The 16875-nt window shown below is 49.7% G+C and overlaps 1 protein-coding gene across 2 annotated transcripts in view; it reads right to left on the reverse strand.

Annotated features, from left to right (window-relative positions):
* SEMA6B (semaphorin 6B) overlaps positions 1 to 9507 on the reverse strand; it is a 175485-nt gene extending 165978 nt beyond the window's left edge. For both annotated transcript variants that reach the window (XM_077331949.1, XM_077331950.1), the window contains exon 1: positions 8721 to 9507. The gene's annotated coding sequence lies outside the window, so the exon portion shown is untranslated. The remainder of the gene's footprint in view (positions 1 to 8720) is intronic.
* Positions 9508 to 16875: the final 7368 nt, after the last annotated feature.

Raw genomic sequence — 16875 nt, forward strand, 5'->3', positions numbered from 1 at the left:
GACTGAGAAGGATAGTTACCTGCCCCTGGAAAGACACTGCACAATTATTGGTGCTTTCAGAATGGGGAGGAGTCTGTGAGTTGTTCTGACCGAGCAGTAATATCAGGGCTCTCTCAGCCTCACCTCCCTCACAGGGTGTCTGTTGTGGGGAGAGGGAAGGGAAGGGAAATATAATCCACTTTGAGACTCCTTCAGGTAGAGAAAAGCGGCATAGAAGAACCAACTCTTCTTCTTCTCCCTCAGCCTCACCCACCTCACAGGAGGTCTGTTGTGGGGAGAGGAAAGGGAAGGCGACTGTAAGCTGCTCTGAGACTCTTTTGGGTACAGAAAAGTAGCATATAAGAACCAACTTCTTCTTCTCCATCAACCTCACCCACTAAACAGGGTGTCTGTTGTGGGGAGAGGAAAGGGAAGGCAAATGTAAGCCATTTTGAGACTCCTTCGGGTAGAGAAAAGTGGCATAGAAGAACCAACTCTTCTTCTTCAAAATACTGTGCACATGCCCCACATTGCTAGCACCTGGCAGACCTTTCACAGAGGTCTGGTTTTGGTAAGGTTTTAGGGTAGCCCAACGTGACCACCTTGCACTGTGCAAGTGGGTCTAGTTATCAGCATATCAGTAGCTTTATCAATTTAATGCATGACCATCCCTAAATATACTTTGCAACCTATGCTTCCAGCAATGATCCAAAGGCACCCACGATCTTTGGAGCTGCATCTTTGGGGACATGCTTAGCAGAACCATAGACTTAGCAGGGGGCAGACAGGACCATAAGACACCATCTGCTTGGGTTTTCTACTGGCAAGGAGCTGCGACACCGTTCCCAGGGGCACCTCAAAGTGTTTCGCCACCTGAGGCAGGCCCAGCAGCTAGTTCCTCCACCCCCACCCCATCCTCACTCCTGGCACCTTCACCCTGGCACAGGAGCCAAGGGAAATAACCTCCCTCACCTCCTTAAACCACACATGCCAATAGTTTCTTGAATGCACAAGAGGACCAGGGATTCTTTCCTCTTGCAAGAGTCAGGCCGCCATTTTGGTTGCCCTGGCAACAAGCAGCCAGCTATGGCAGCTGAACATTCATGAGAAGACAGGGCCCATGAGAGTTTGGGAATGGATGTACACAGCTTATTTGCTGCTTTTGAAGAGGATTGAGCAGAAGCATAAGTCCCACTGGCTTTTGGTTGGCAGGGTGGTGGCATGTGGCAGGAAGTAGGGCTGCCAACCTCCAGAACTGGCCTGGAGATCTCCCATAATGACGTGACCTCCAGATCACAAAGAGCAGCAATTTGCCCAGAGGAAAGGACAAGTTTGGAAGCAACCTTTATGGCAGGGGTGGCCAAACTCTGGCTCCCCAGATGCCCATGGACTACAATTCCCATAAACCCCTGCATGTGAATTGTAGCCAATGGACATCTGGAGAACTACAGTTTGGCTACTCATGCTCTATGGCACCATGTCCCTTCTGTGCCCCCAAGCTTGCCCTTTTGAGGCTCCACCCCCAAATTTACAAGAATTTCCCAAGCTGGAGCTGGAAACCCCAAATCTGGCACAAAGTTATAAGACTAGCCACACACTATATCGTAAGAGCACGATTAACAACGCCAGTTTAGGAAATTCCTGGAGGTTTCGGGGTGGACCCTGGGAAGATAGGGTTTGGGGAGGGACCTCAGTGGGGTAAACTGCCCTAGAGTCCGCCCTCCTAAGCAGCCACTTTCTCCAGGGGAACTGGTCACCATAGTCTGGATCCGTTACAAGATCACACACGTTGTTAACAGAGCTGCTGAACTCCAAGTGAGGCCTTGGAGATCTCCCGCTGTTACAACTGATGGCCAGATGAAAGAGGTCAGTTCCCCTGGATAAGATGGCTGCTTGGGAGGGCGGGCTCCATAGCATTATACTCCACTGGGATCCCACCCCAAATCCTACCCACTCCTTGGCCCCACCCCCAAAGTCTCTAGGATTTTCCTAGGAAGGGAAGGCAATTGTCAGCCTCTTTGAGACACATGAGGCCTGCTGAGTGACCTTGGGGCAGTCCCAGTTCTCTCAGAGCTCCCCCAGCCCCACCTATTTCACAGAATGTCTGTTGAGAGGAGAGGAAGGGAAGGCAATTAAAAACTGTTTTAAGGGACTCCTTCAGGTAGTAAAAAGCAGGGTACAAAAAAAGCTCTCGTTCTTATTGTTGCCAGGGTCGGCCAGATGGGGGGCCCAGGGCAGGTCGAGGCACTCTGAGTGAAACAGCTCTGCTGGAACCTTACGGGGGCTGTGACATGATGGCAAACCTCCCAGGGTGGGGTTCACAGGGCGATGGGTGGCCTCGTGATCTATCTAGGACAGGGGTAGTCAAACTGCGGCCCTCCAGATGTCCATGGACCACAATTCCCAGAAGCCCCTGCCAGCAAATGCTGGCAGGGGCTTCTGGGAATTGTAGTCCATGGACATCTGGAGGGCCGCAGTTTGACTACCCCTGATCTAGGATAATTAATTGTATTCTCCTCTGGCAATGGGCTCTGGGAGAAGGGTCCACGGGAACCTGTCATTCTGGATCTGAAGCTGCAGAAGTCTGCGCCAGTCTTGCAATCCAGAGGGGAGCATCATTGTGTACCCACCAGTGGGTACCCACCTGAAAGAGCAACCCACTTCCCATCCACTAGGGATGCCAGCCTTCTGGTAGGAGCTGGGGATCTCCTGGAATTACATCTTATTTCCGGACTACAGAAATCAGTCCCCCTGGTGAAAATGAATGCTTCGGAGGCATTGTACTCCACTGAGCTGCCTGTCCTCCCCAGCCACCCCCCCCCCAAATCTGCAAGAGTTCCCCAACCTGGATCGAGCAGTCATCCCCCTCATCCCTCGCCGGTAGCAGGGAGGGGAGGAACCTGGCTACTCTGCTCTCAGAGAGTGACTCACAGTGTCCAAATTTCAATCCGCTCAGAGATGAGGATGTCTGGCTTGAGTCAGCCACCCCACCCCCAATGTACCTTTGAATCCTCGCCTTTGCTCAGCATTGCATATATCAGAAATTTGGATCTATGCAGTCCAGGTATGCACACACACAATGCAGAGTTAACAAAAGACATGTGCAGCAGGGCCAAATAATTCCCCCCAGGGTCATTTCAGGTCAGTAGAACAGCCATGGGGATGCTGACCCCCCTCCCCCCATCTCTGGTGCCATGATTCCGATCCATATGAATCAATGGGGACAGTTTTTGGCAGCTGCTACCTTACTGGGACAGTGTGAGGGTCAGCTGGAGTGGAGATCAGAACTTGACCCGATCCATGGGCAAATGTTACATCTAGTTTAGGAAAAGAACTACTCTGTGAACTCTGCCTGGAAGACCCAAACTAGCCTGATCTCATCAGAGGTGACCTCACCCACGCTGGCAGTCTTCAAGCAGCAGCTGGACAGATACTTATCATGGATGCTTTAGACCAGAGGTGGCCAAAACTGTGGCTCTCCAGATGTCCATGGACTACAATTCCCACGAGAGTCTGCCAGCATATTGCCACCCCTGCTTTAGGCTGATCCAGCATTGATCAAGGGATTGGACTAGATGGCCTGTCTGGCCCCTTCCAACTCTATGGTTCTATTTTTCTAATCTTGGAAGCTAAGTAAAGTTGGTCTTGGTTAGTATTTGGATGGGAGACTATACAGGAATGCTAGGGTTTACTATGCATAGGCAGGCCATGGCAAACCACCTCTGAACATCTCTTTCCTTGAAAAACCCAATGAGGGTTACCAAAACAAACAAACAACAAATACCCCAGAAAAGGTGTGGTTTCAGGATGCAGGTAGAAGATAAAAATTCTCAATATTCTCTCTATAAAAAAGTAATTCATCAAGAACTAAAGAAAATCTAGTTGGAGTCTATCCCAAGGAGGGGTCAGTCTATCCCAGACAGTGCCAGGCTAGCTTTCTGCTTGCAGGGAAGCTGTTTCAACCATTCAAAAATGGGATCACCACATGGAGCTCCAAGTGGTACAGTCTGTCCTTCCCAGTTTTGGACTCTTTGGGATTCTTTGTTCATAAAACATAAGAGGATGGAATCTCTACAACAAGATACACAGTGATCTTTCCCTCACACAGAAAGAATTCTCTCAGTTATCTTCAGGAGCTGGAGCTGTTTCCAAACACATTCCCGAAAACCTCTCCACCTTTTAATAGCAAAGCGTCAAGCAGATACGGGATAACCAGCTTAAATGCAGAACAGTCAAATTCTGTCTTATAGATACAGATGTTCTGGCTTCCTTGTTTTTAATTACACATCTGCCCCATCCACAAAGTCTAGAGTTCACCTAGACAGGATGGGGGTCAGGGGCCAGAATGCTTGGCTGGTTTCTGAGCCCCCCGGAGGGTCCGCTGCCAGAGCATGGGGCTTCACCTGTAATGGAAGGAGGGACCTTAAAGGATGCATTTAATTACTTCCTTCATTTAGAACCAAACTTCTTCTCAGCGGATCCAAGTGCCTTACATCATTCTCCATTTTATCATCACAACAGCCTTGCAAGGTAGGTTAGCGGGACAAGTGTGATTGGTCCAAGGTCACTCAGCATGGCAGATTGCAGATACAGACTGGCTCTCCCAGATCCAAAATGCTAACTTATTTCCCCCAGCCATCCCTCCTAGCCAAAACTTGGAGATTGTTCCCACTGTCCAGTTCTGGCTCAGATGGGTGCCTAGGCTCCACTCCCAAATCTCCAGGAGTTTCCTGGAGGGCAGTTGTCTCTCGTGCGTGTCATGTTATTCTCCTCCTTCAGCAGCCACCCCCCTGCTAGATCCTAAACCCAAACCTTGCAGGAACCGCTGTCAGAACACGGGATGTGATACAGAGATGCAAATTCTCCTTGGAGCAGCAGAGATCAGGATGCCAAACTCTGGATGCAGCTAATGGAATCGTCCAGAGCACTTACCCTCCCAAGGTCAAAAGGTGAATCAGTGGCAGAGAGCTGGAGGCTTGCAGGAAAAGCCAAAAACCATCCCTCCCCCCCCCCCCATGCCCGATTTTAGCCTAGGCTCTTTTATGATTATGAATAACCTTTGATTTGCGATCTGACACCATGACTGGGCAGTTTTTTGTTTTGTTTCAGAACGCTCCATGCCTTTCCAAGACAGATGCAGGAGAAAGAAAATCTGATTTTCGAGCCACGGGAAGAACGGAATCCGTGGACCCGGGATGGGAGCCAAGGCCTGATGGATGCAGCCAGAGTGTAAGAAGGAAAGGAAAGAAAAGGGCGGGGGGAGACTGAACAGGCCCTGAGAAACCACAAGGGTCCAATTGAGTCCTCCTCTGGTGGTCTCTATCGATTCTTGTTCTGCTGGAATTAACAAGAATACATTTGCAAGCAAGGCAGGCAGGAGGTAAGAGGCAGGAGCAGATTGTGGCTATTCTCTGGCGGAAAGTGGGGAGTGCTCTGTCTGGGCTCAGAGGTCTGCTTGCCTCACACCCCATTTGAGGAGCCGGCCTCCGACTCAGGGTTCACGCGACAGTGCCTTTTTACTTGCCAGGCCCACCTCGCAGGATTATTGTGAGGCTGAATGGGGGGAAGGATAACCACGTAGCCCACCCTGAGCTTTCCCAGAGGAAAGGCAGGACAAAAATGGCATGGAATAGATTGTTTCCCTCTGCAAACCTGATCTACCTGGTTTTGCTCCAGGGCAGGGGTCGTCAAACTGCGGCCCTCCAGATGTCCATGGCCTACAATTCCCATGAGCCCCTGCCAGCGTTTGCTGGCAGGGGCTCATGGGAACTGTAGGCCATGGACATCTGGAGGGCCGCAGTTTGACGACCCCTGCTCCAGGGCATTCAAGGGGGAAGGGTGTAACAAATAAAAGCAGCAATTCTGGCCAAATTGGGGAGTGATGGGTGGGGTTGCTTAGTTGTGATGAGCAGAGATTGGTGGGGATGGTTCTAACACAAAACCAGAGAGCCTCCAGGAATGGAAACCCAGAAGTGTAAGTTACGAAGAAGAGATGAAAGGAGGAAAGAGCAGTCTCTTTCCCTATATTTAAAAGCACTCATGTTGATTTCAATCCCTCTCCCCCTGCCCCCTCCCCCCAAAAAATAATGTTCCTTCACACTCACAGCAACTCCCACAAATCACAAAGATCACTGCTGGTTTTCTCCATCAATGAAACAAGGCAGCTTCAATCAGGACCAAGGAATTTCAAAGCTTAGCCCCAACTTTCCTCCTTGACTGCGAAATTCAGCCACAAGAGCAGGTGAACATGGGCAGAGAAACCTTCCTGCACCACCACATAAGCCAAGCACCGTGTCCCATGCACACATCTGAATTTCAAGGGTGGGGAAAACCCACCCGCTAGTTGAGTCCTTTTCTCTAACCCAAGGCCTTTTGCTGCATGTCAACAGGACAGGCAATGAGGGCCAGAAACATGGCACATGGGAAATGAAAATGTTGCCACTGGCCACAGCTGAAGTCAAAATCACAGAATGCACATGCACAAAGCGCCTTCTCATAACTGCAGCTAGTAGGCACACATCTGGAGTAGGAAGTTCATGGTCAGAGCCCTTCCAAGCAGCTAAGAACTCATAGAATAATAGAATCGTAGAGTGGGATGGGACCTCCGGGGCCATCTAGTCCGACCCCCTGCAGAATACCGGAAATTCACAATGACCTGCCCACCCACAGTGACCCCAATTCTATTCAGAGATTATCCCCCCCCCCAAAAAAAAACCTGAATCACTGATCAGTCTGGCCTGGAAACACTTTGCCTTCTGATCCCACATGGGCGATCAGCATTTCCCTGGGCATTTATTAATTTTATTTATTATATTTATATACATTGAACTTATAAACAATACATGAAACAGCATGCAAGAAAGGATCACAAAAGCCAAGCACTTCAGCACTTATTTAGAGTCGATCCACCACAGGGGGCAGGATAACAAAGGAGTCACCTGCAGCACAAAACATATCCATGGCTAATTTTAGTGACCACGCAACACACACAATCAGACCTTTGGTCCCTCCAGGTCAGTGTTGCTTACTCAGACAGGCAACTGCTCTCCAGGGTCTCAGGCTGAGCTCTGCCACCTCACCTTCCGCCTTTAAATTGGAGATGTGAGGGATTGAACCTGGGACCTTCTACACGCCAGCCAGAGGCCACAGAACCACAGCCCTAGCCTGAAAGGGAGGTGGAGAGAAGCTAGTAGCAGTTGCAGTCTACCTTACAAAGGGCCACTTCCATGAATTCTTCCCCCTTCCGCATACACACAGCCCCCAACAAAACGCACACTGGCAGTCTCCAAACGAAGGCTGGATACACACTTTTCTTGGATGCTTTAGGATGCTTTGGGCTGATCCTGCATTGAGCAGGGGGTTGGACTAGATGGCCTCGGTGGCCCCTTCCAACTCTATGATGCTATGATTCTATGATTCTACACACACCCTTGTTGGGTGAAGCCCAACATACACCGCCTTCTAATGCAACCCTCTAAACGTGTTCCTCGGCTGTATTATTTTTATCCTTCCCCACTTCCCACGCCGCTCCTTCTATTTTACAAAAGTTATTTTGCAAAATACAGCTCGGCTTCCCCTCCCCCCCACCCCAAAACACTGGAACCCCAAAGATTGGTGGAAGGAAAGGGAGGGGGAGGAGACAGACACCCAGCTCTCTCCCCCCACCCCCACCCCCACCCCCACCCCACCCCCACCTCGCTTTTCCTACATCACCCTCTTATCTCACAGTTGGAGAGGGGGCTCTTTCCCTCTGAACAACTCCCAGCCCAGCAGGCTTGAAGACAAACCCAAGCAAAGCCATGGCATGGAATTGCCCCCCCCCCAAAAAAAATCGGCAGATAGGAAACAATAGCCAGGAAGGAGAATCATCCTCTCCACCCCCTTCTTTCCCTCTCCCCAACTCCAAATTTCTGCAATCTGCTTGGAACCCAACCTCTTCCTCACTCCCCACCCAGGCCCCTTTGCATTTCAAAGCCTGCTGCACCTGGACCCCCAAGCAGGGGCGGAGGAGGACAGCACCCCCTCCCTTATTCACCCCCAACTGTGTGCATGCCAGGAAAAGTGTGAACACACACACACACACAAAGGATGCCTCTCTCTTATCACAGGGCTACCACCCTGAAGGGCTGTGCAATTCTAATATTGGGTGGGGGGGGGTTTCTTCAGCACTCCCCATCTAGGAGAGAATCCTCCCCCCCCTTTGCTTTTGTGTCTAGCATCCCATTTATAAACCTATTCCCACCTTCTGGCTCCCAAGCGGGGATCTTTGGTGGCCAAACTCCCCCCCCCCCAATCCCCTGCATGACCCTTTCCAAGGTGCTTATTGGGGTCGTCACATTTCGGCTTTTCTTTCAGAGAGGCTGAGCGGAGGAAGGTGTGTGTGTGTGTATGGGGGGGCAGCATCCCTGAGCCTGAAAACCCATCCGCGATGACATTTGGCAAGCGGCCGATGACACCCGGGGGAGAGGGGAGACAACCATTCCTCTCCCAGTGGGGAAACTAAGGACACAAAAGAGGCGAGATCGACAGCTGTCCTTCTTGGCTCTCCCCCCCCCCTTTTTTTTTCTTTCCAAAAGGAGATTTCTTTCCAAGGACCCCCCCCCCCGCTCGCCTTCTTCCTCCCCCCCCCGGGCCCCTCGACAAAGTTTGCAAGCTTCAAAGACACAGGGGGGGGGGTTCATAAACCCCCCTCCCCTCCCCTCCCCTCCCCTGCCCTGGAAAATAAATGGCATTTCTCTTACCTTGAACGGACCTGGGTGTCTCTCCGAGAGGCAAGCAATCCTTTTTTGCTGCGGTACGCCGTTTGGATCTTTCTTTTTTTATTTTTTAGGGGGGGGGGGGAAGAAGAAGAGAACTCTCCAAAGCCTTTCGAGAGGAGAAGAAAGGGGGCAGGCCGGACTCCTCCTTCTCTTCTTCTCCCCCCCCCCTTTTTTTCCCTTTTTACACCTGTCCCTGCCTCGCATTCAAGGGATCCTCGCCCGCAGACATCCGATTTGCACAAAATCCGGTAGCGACGCACGAAAAGCATGCATGTTGGGGGGGGGGGAGAGGAGAACCCCCCCTCCCTCTCCGCCGCCTTTCTCTGCAACTCTACACCGGCTTGAGAAGGCAATGGCAAAGCACCTTTTGTAGCCCGGGTTGTGGGTGGGGAGGGGGTGGGAGAGAGAGGACAGCTGCTGCAGAAAGGGTGCTTTTTGAAAAAAAAAAAGAGGGGTGCTGGTTTATGAATAACCACCCCTCCCCCCCCCCGGTTTCCTTGGCCGATAAGGCAGAGACGGCTGGGGGCGAAAAGGCGGCGGTGGCACGGGGGGGGGGTCGGATTTCGCCGGCGGCTGCTGCTGTATTCGGAGCCCCCCACCCAGGTCTGCTCCTCTCCTGGCGCTAGGCGAAAGCGAAGCTGCAGGATTCACATCGCGGGCCGCGAGTGCAGCAGCAAGCCCGTTCCGTGGCCTTCGCCGCTGGTTGGGCTCGCGGGAAAAACAGGGCTGGATTCTCTAGTCTCTCTCTCTCTCTCTCTCCCCCCCAGCCGGATTCCGAAGCGAAGGCAGGCTGCACGCAGGATGAAGCCGTTCTCACGTGGCGCCCAAAAGAGACTGTCTCCCACACCATCAACACCACCCTCGGTGGCTCATTCGGGGAAAGAGCCGCGTTCCAATCGCCTGCTCCGATATCCGAGGAAAGACCTTTCACGGGGAGGGGAGGGGAGGTTTGCGGGTTGGAACGTGTGAACGCAGGCCGGGGTGTGTGCGTGCGTGTAGGCATGTGGCGTTTTTGGTGAGCAAAGTTTTGGAACTGCGTCTCGCATCCATTTTGCAGAGGTCCCCTTTAAAACAAACAAACAAACAAACAAACACCTCTCCTCGTGTTTTAAAAGCGGGCTGTGTGAAATATTCCCCGGCCCTTTTACTCACGAGTAAGTCCCACCAAGTGTCAACGGACCTTAGGGTGCCTAGGATCGTGGCTGTGGAATATGAGTCTAGGCAGGTTTCCAGGAGATGAAACTCTATGGTGTTTAATGGAACTTACTCCCTAGTAAGTGTAAATTTCAGGGGGGGGGGGATATTCTTACAGGGCTAAAAATCCCACAGACTTATGTGAAGCTCGTTTCTGAGTCAAGATTACACTGAATCGTCTGGGAATTATGTCCAGTAATAACATTTTGGGGCAGCTGTCCTAGCCATTTACTTGTAAACCCCACTGAACCCCGGGGGGGGGGAGGGTGGGACTGGCTTCCAACCAAGCTTAGGGTGCATGAAGAACGCAAAACAGACCCCGTTCTGAAGCTGCTGAGTTTTGATTCAAACCTTTTAAACTAAGACCCATTTGTTCTAAAATGACTCTCCATTGACTCATTGTATTGCATATTAATTTTGCACAGCCATGGTCTGGCCACAGCTGTTTAAACCGACCCTGATTTCATTTGGCAACCCAAGCTAAAATCAAGGCTACGCCTGGGGAAAGTCCCCACCCCATCCTTCCAAGCCCGGGAAGAGGTAGGACTTGAACCCGGGTCATGCCTGTTAAAAACACAGAGATAGGGAAGGGAACGAATCACTTCATTTGCTGACTGTAAAGAGAGTATTTCCCATTGCTATGTATGGGGGAAAAGCTGACAGGAAGGACATTTGATTCATTGGAAAGGCGGAGTTGTGAGAGAGTTTTATGGGTCTTGTGGACTGCAAAAAAAAAGGGGGCAAATAAGTGGGTTGTAGACCAGCTCAAGGCTGGAGCCTCCCTAGAACCAAAAATGACTAAATTGAGGGTTAGGGTGCTCAAGCCACATGGTAAGCAGGCCAGAGTCCCTGGAAAAGGCAAATATTCCAGGAAATGTGGAAGGCGGAGAGAGAAAAGGGAGCCCCAACATTATATGTATAACTATAAAAGAAGGCCTCCATTTGTGAGCCTTGAGAATGCCCATTAACGGCAGGACATTCTGGAGGCTATTCATACATAGGATCGCCATAGGTCAGAAGCGACATCACGTTACTGCATGCGCACGCATGCATGCTGGAGTGCAGTGAAAGCCATAAAAGCAGGGCTAATAAACAGCCCTGTTCTCTACCCATTGCACTGCACTGCCTTTTAGAAGGGAAAAGCCTGTGTATGGAAGCTGTCTTATTCCAAGCTGAACCACAGGCCAAGGGATCTGAGCCAGCCAGGTCATCAGGCAACCCCATTTGCACACATTTTCGCATTGGGCAGCCCTGAATTAGATTCTGTCAGACCCCCACTCGAAAAGATGAAATCGGGTTTTCTGGGGATTCCTTTGCTGAAGGGCAAATGAGAGGGCAGTTCAGGTCTGCGCCTGAAGAAGCAAAGTTTAGTGCAGAAACAGACAAAAAACTTGACCCTTTAAAAACACAAATCTGAACCATATTGCTAGTGCAGAAATGCAAGACTTTAGCAGAGATAAGATCTGTCCCCAGGCTGAAGTCCCTGATGCCAAGAATTTGAACCTGGATCCTGAATTCAAAGCAAACACTCTACCACTGAGCCACGGCTAGAAGCAAGAGAATGTTTTTGATATTGCTGGGCATTAGACTTAGGGTCCATCTCACCCTGTACTGTGCAATTCGACCAACGGAAGCTCTTGGGAGCCTCTTGGACGTATCAGAGAGGTCCCGGAGAACATTATAGAAGCAGAGGCGATAAGTCGAAACAGTCTTTCTGCATGCAAAGCAAGTGTTCTGTGACTAAGCTGCACTTCCTTCCACCCAAAGCAGACCTCGCAAACTGAGTCGGTGGACTGGTGCATCTTTGCCACCGCCCAGTGACATTTTGGGGGCAGCTGTCCTAGCCTTTTACTTGCAAGTAAACCCCACTGAACCCAGGGAGGACTTGCTTCCAAGCAAGTGTGGGGTGCATGGGAAGTGCAAAATAGACTCTGTTCTGAGGCTGCTGAGTTTTGCTTCAAACATTTTAAACTAAGACCCATTTGTTCTAAAATGACTCTCCGTCATTACCCGACACCTGCTGCCAGTGATCCAGTCACTGGAGATCAAACCGCGGCGCTTCCGCCTGCAGAGCAGGTGCTGAGCTATGGCCTCCCCCCCCCCAATCCGGCCACAATTTCATGGAGCCTGGTGTGGCCTCTGCTGATGGACAGCGGTTCTCCAGGGTCTCAAGCAGAGAAAGGCCTCTGATTTATTTACTTATTGGCCTGGAGAGCGCTGGGCAGCAGAAGGAGAACAGAATGGATGATCAAAACAAAGATGGGGGAAAAAATAGATTCCATCTCACCTCTGAAGCGGTCAGTCTGAGGTGGAAACTTATGCCATTAAATATGAAAATGTTCCCCGCACACAGAACACTGGCACATTACTGGCTTTATCCTAGCCTTCTTCCTGAAATACTAGTTTTCTAGGTATGGGGTGGTTTTATTATTATTATACTAGGAGCCAAGCCTGTTGCATTCAGGAATACAACGGGCACTAGATTAGGGGGAGTGGGATGGAAGAACTCTGTGGACGGCCTCCCCCTTCCCTCAGGACCTGGAAAGGCTGCAGGCAGCTGTTAGGGAACTCACCAGCAGGGGCAGCCCTCACACAGCAGGGATTTGGAGCCTCGGAGGGAAGTGGAAGGAGTAGGGGGTGGTCAGGAGTGGGGGAATGTAAGGCGGTTGGCTGGCCGCTGGACAGATAGGCAAGCCAGTTGGAGGGGGAGGCACTCAGGGGTGGGACAGCTGCCCTGAGTGGGTGTTAAGCGCTGAGTGGCACTTAAGCCATGAGACCAGCTCCTCCTCCTAGGCCTTGCCAGAAATATGCAGTGGAACAGATTTTTAGATTACATGGATGGTCTAATAATTCTGCAGTACTCAGTATCAGAACTGAACTTTATTAAAACATAAGCTAGGCTTGGTCCGGCCCCTGCTAGCCCACATCCAGCCACAACCATCAACCAACACCACAAGTGAAAAATAAAATGGAAGCAAAACCTTTTTTCCTCAAACCAGCCTTTCTCAACATTTTTAACATTGAGAAACCTCTGAAGGCTTCAAGAAACCTCAGAACTGGGGTGATATGGTTGGGAACAATAGCTAAGAACACACCCACCTGGAGCCCCTCCTTTTCCCACCCCCTCCAGACCCATCCTTGGCCATTTGGGGTGGATTTGACATGATCATATGTAGTCAACCTGTGGTCCTCCAGATGTCCATGGACTACAATTCCCATGAGCCCCTGCCAGTATTTGCTGGAAGGGACTCATGGGAATTGTAGTCCATGGACATCTGGAGGACCACAGGTTGACTACTCTTGCAATAAATGTTTAACAAATGTTAAAATAGATATTTAAAAAATTAATTATATCCAACACATTCAAGAAACCCTTCCAGGGCTGCCAAGAAACTCCCATCCGTTCACAAATCCCTGGTTGAGAAAGCCTGCCTTAAAGTATCAGGTTAAAATAACTGCACCGTACAATATAGAGGATATAACAGAGGACTTTTGCTGACCAATTCCTTGTGGAGAAGAGCAAGGGCAAGGTCAGTTTCTATGAATGGAAATCCTGGAACCAACTATCCTGTTACATCATCATCATCACATTCCGCAACTGAAAAGGACACGCTCATTTGTATCTGTGACAAAATTAGCCTGTTGTGTCTATGAGAAAACGCAGCCCACAAATTACCCGGTGTGGTATTGTAGATAGAGTTTTGGGGTAGAACCTGAGTTCATTTCCCCACTCATATGGTGTTCACTCGGTGACTTTGGACCAGCCTCTCTGATGGTTTGGAAGGTAAACTGGAGAAGGGGGAAAGTAGAAATGCCATCCCCCAGTCTCCTTGAAGGAAAGGGAGGATGAAAATATGACAGGAACTCAAGGAAGGCTGGGATGAAAGCAGAATATTGAAGAATGATGTCATCACCCAGTCGAACACATGACACTGCCTTCTAACAAATCAGACAGTTGGTCTGTCACAGTCCGCTTCTGACAGTAGCTCTCTACGATGTCAGGCAGAATTCTTTCACATTGCCTACTGCCAGGTCCTTTTAAAACTGGAGATGTCGGTGATGGAATTGGAGATCTTTTGCATGCCAAAAAAAATAAAATGCTCTACAGCCCCTCCCAAGTTTTAAGAAGGCATCCCCCCAAAAAAGGGAAGTGTTAGTAGGGATAAGAAAAAGAAGAAGACGAGTTGGTTCTCATATCACACTTTTCTCTACCAGGAGGAGTCTCAGAGCGGCTTACAGATGCCTTCCCTTTTTGCTCCCCACAACAGACACCTATTACTGAAGAAGAAGAAGAGTTGGTTCTTATATGCCGCTTTTCTCTACCCAAAGGAGTCGCAAAGCAGCTTACAATCGCCTTCCCTTTCCTCTCCCTGCAACAGACACCCTGTGAGGGAGGTAAGGCTGAGAGAGTTTCTGACAGGACTGCTAGTTTTGTTGTGATCTGTTAAATCTGATAGGTTCTAATTCTTCTGCATCTCGTAAATATAAAGGCGAGTCTTGTACCCTGGGAGCACAGGCCACCTAGACTGGTATTGTCTTTTCTGACAGAAAACAGCTTTCTGGGATACTGGAGAAGGGTGTCTCACCTCACACAGGGACATTTTTAGGACATTTTTAACCCACCATCAATGAAGACTAAACTCAGGTCGCTCTGCACAGGGAGCTACTACTGAGCTAAGATGCCTGTAATCCTTGTCAAAAAAGACCTGGGAGTTAAGCTGAGGAATCAAAGGAAACAATGCCTCAAAATGAGCACCCAAATGGGATTGCGCCATTTTGATCTTCTCTCCTCATGCTTCTCCCGGGACCAGTGGAGATTAATCTCTTGACGTCTGGAACTGTAGATGAACAGAAGTATGCGCTTCTTTTCAAAGATGTGAAATGTGGACATATGCAGTTAATCATCGTGGTTCCAGCAATGTGTATGCTCGCGCTGAAACCACACAATTATGTCCTGAACATGTGTACCAAGCGTCATCCTAAGACCTTGATATGTGGAAGAAATGTTTCAGAGAAAGTCTCAAACAAGAGTTAAACCAATGCTCTTTATCGGCTCAGTTGCTATTATTACTTTGAACGGTATGAAGGATTTAGAACGTTAATCAACCATTGGCAAGAGACAATTACACATTTAGAATATCTCCAGCTGGTGCACTGCAGGGTGGGGAGAGTGAGGAGTCTGGAACCAAAAAAGACAAATCAGTGGGTTCGAGTTCAAATCAAGCCTGGACTGCCCCCCTCCCCAGTGAAGCAAGAGGTCCAAGGATGGCCAAACTATAGCTCTCTCAATATCCAAGGACTACAATTACCATGAACCCCTGCCAGCATGGCCAATTGAGAGGGGTTCATGGTAACTGTAGTCCATAGACATCTAGAGGATAGTATACTTTTTTCACCTTCTGAGAAGACAAGAGTCACTGGAAACAACACTAAGGCTAGGAAAAGAGGAAGAACCCAACACGAGATAGATGGATTCAGTCAAGGAAGCCATGACCCTCCATGTGCAGGACCCAAGCAACACTGTCAAGGATAGGACATTTTGGAGGCCATCAAGCCTCACCATAAGTCTGAAGTGAATTGGCCGCACATGACACACACAGAAGAATGCAAGTATCCTCATGATGGATTGTATCCTGGAAGGCCATCACAGAGAAGATGGCGTCCAGGGCTTGGAGGAATGAAGCTTTGGACCATTTAAAGAAAGCATGTCCATAGAATCATAGAGTTGGAAGGGGCCATACAGGCCATCTAGTCCAACTCCCTGCTCAACGCAGGATCAGCCCTAAGCATCCTAAAGCATCCAAGAAAAGTGTGTATCCAACCTTTGCTTGAAGACTGCCAGTGAGGGGGAGCTCACCACCTCCTTAGGCAGCCTATGTCCAGTGGCACCTTTCAACAAAGTTTCATTCCGGGTATCAGCTTTCATGTGCATGCAACACTTAATTAGATACATGCATGCAAGCCCACAAATGTTTCTACTCAGAAAGCCAGCTCGGTGTCATGGTTAAGAGCAGTGGCCTCTAATCTGGAGCGCCGGGTTTGATTCCCCACGCCTCCTCCACATGCAGCCAGCAGGCTGACCTTGGGTCAGTCACAGTCCTGCTACAGGTGTTCTCGAAGAGCAGTTCTGCCAGAGCTCTCTCAGCCCATCGACCTTACAGGGTGTCTGTTTTGGTGAGAGAAAGGGAAGGAGATTGGAAGTTGCTCTAAGACTCCTTCAGGGAGTGATAAGCGGAGTATAAAAAGTAGCTCTTCTAAATTATGTTCGTCTTAAAGGTGCCACTGGACCCCAACTCTGTTCTATTACTTCAGACTGACACAGTTCCCCGCCCAAATATGCCTTCTACATATAGTCGGTAGTTCATTTATAGAACTAGGTGTCAAAAGTTGGAGTCTTTCAAATGAGATTAGACCAGGGGTCCCCGACTGTTTTGAGCCTGCAAACACATTTGGAATTCTGACACAGCATGGAACAAAATGGCTGCCACAAAATGGCTGCCACAGCTTAGCGTTAGTAACACAGTGTAGATCCCTGTGCTATGGTGGCAGCTGCTGCCAAAGCAACATGTTTTAAAAAATCTACACAACCAATCAGAAATTGCCAGACCCACCACCCCCCTCCATTGGTGGCAAAAGCCGCATTTGGCCCCACCCACTTCTTAAAACACTTGATGTGCTCCCCAAAAAGGTGTCACAGATGCCATGGCACCAAACATATGCCAAGTGGACTACGGACAGCTATTACTTGGGATAGCTTAATGGAACCCCCATGTACCACGACCTATGCATACTAGTTGTTGTGGGGCAACAACAGGAAGGAAATATTGGCCTTCATGCCTTGCCTGTGAGTATTCTAGAGGCATCGAATGAGACCACTTTTGAAATTCAGTCTTATCCCTCATTATAGCACTTTTAACGGCAATTGAAAAAAGGTAGCAAAACA

Source organism: Paroedura picta, chromosome 4, assembly GCF_049243985.1.
Source record: "Paroedura picta isolate Pp20150507F chromosome 4, Ppicta_v3.0, whole genome shotgun sequence".
In the NCBI taxonomy this organism is placed as follows: domain Eukaryota; kingdom Metazoa; phylum Chordata; class Lepidosauria; order Squamata; family Gekkonidae; genus Paroedura; species Paroedura picta.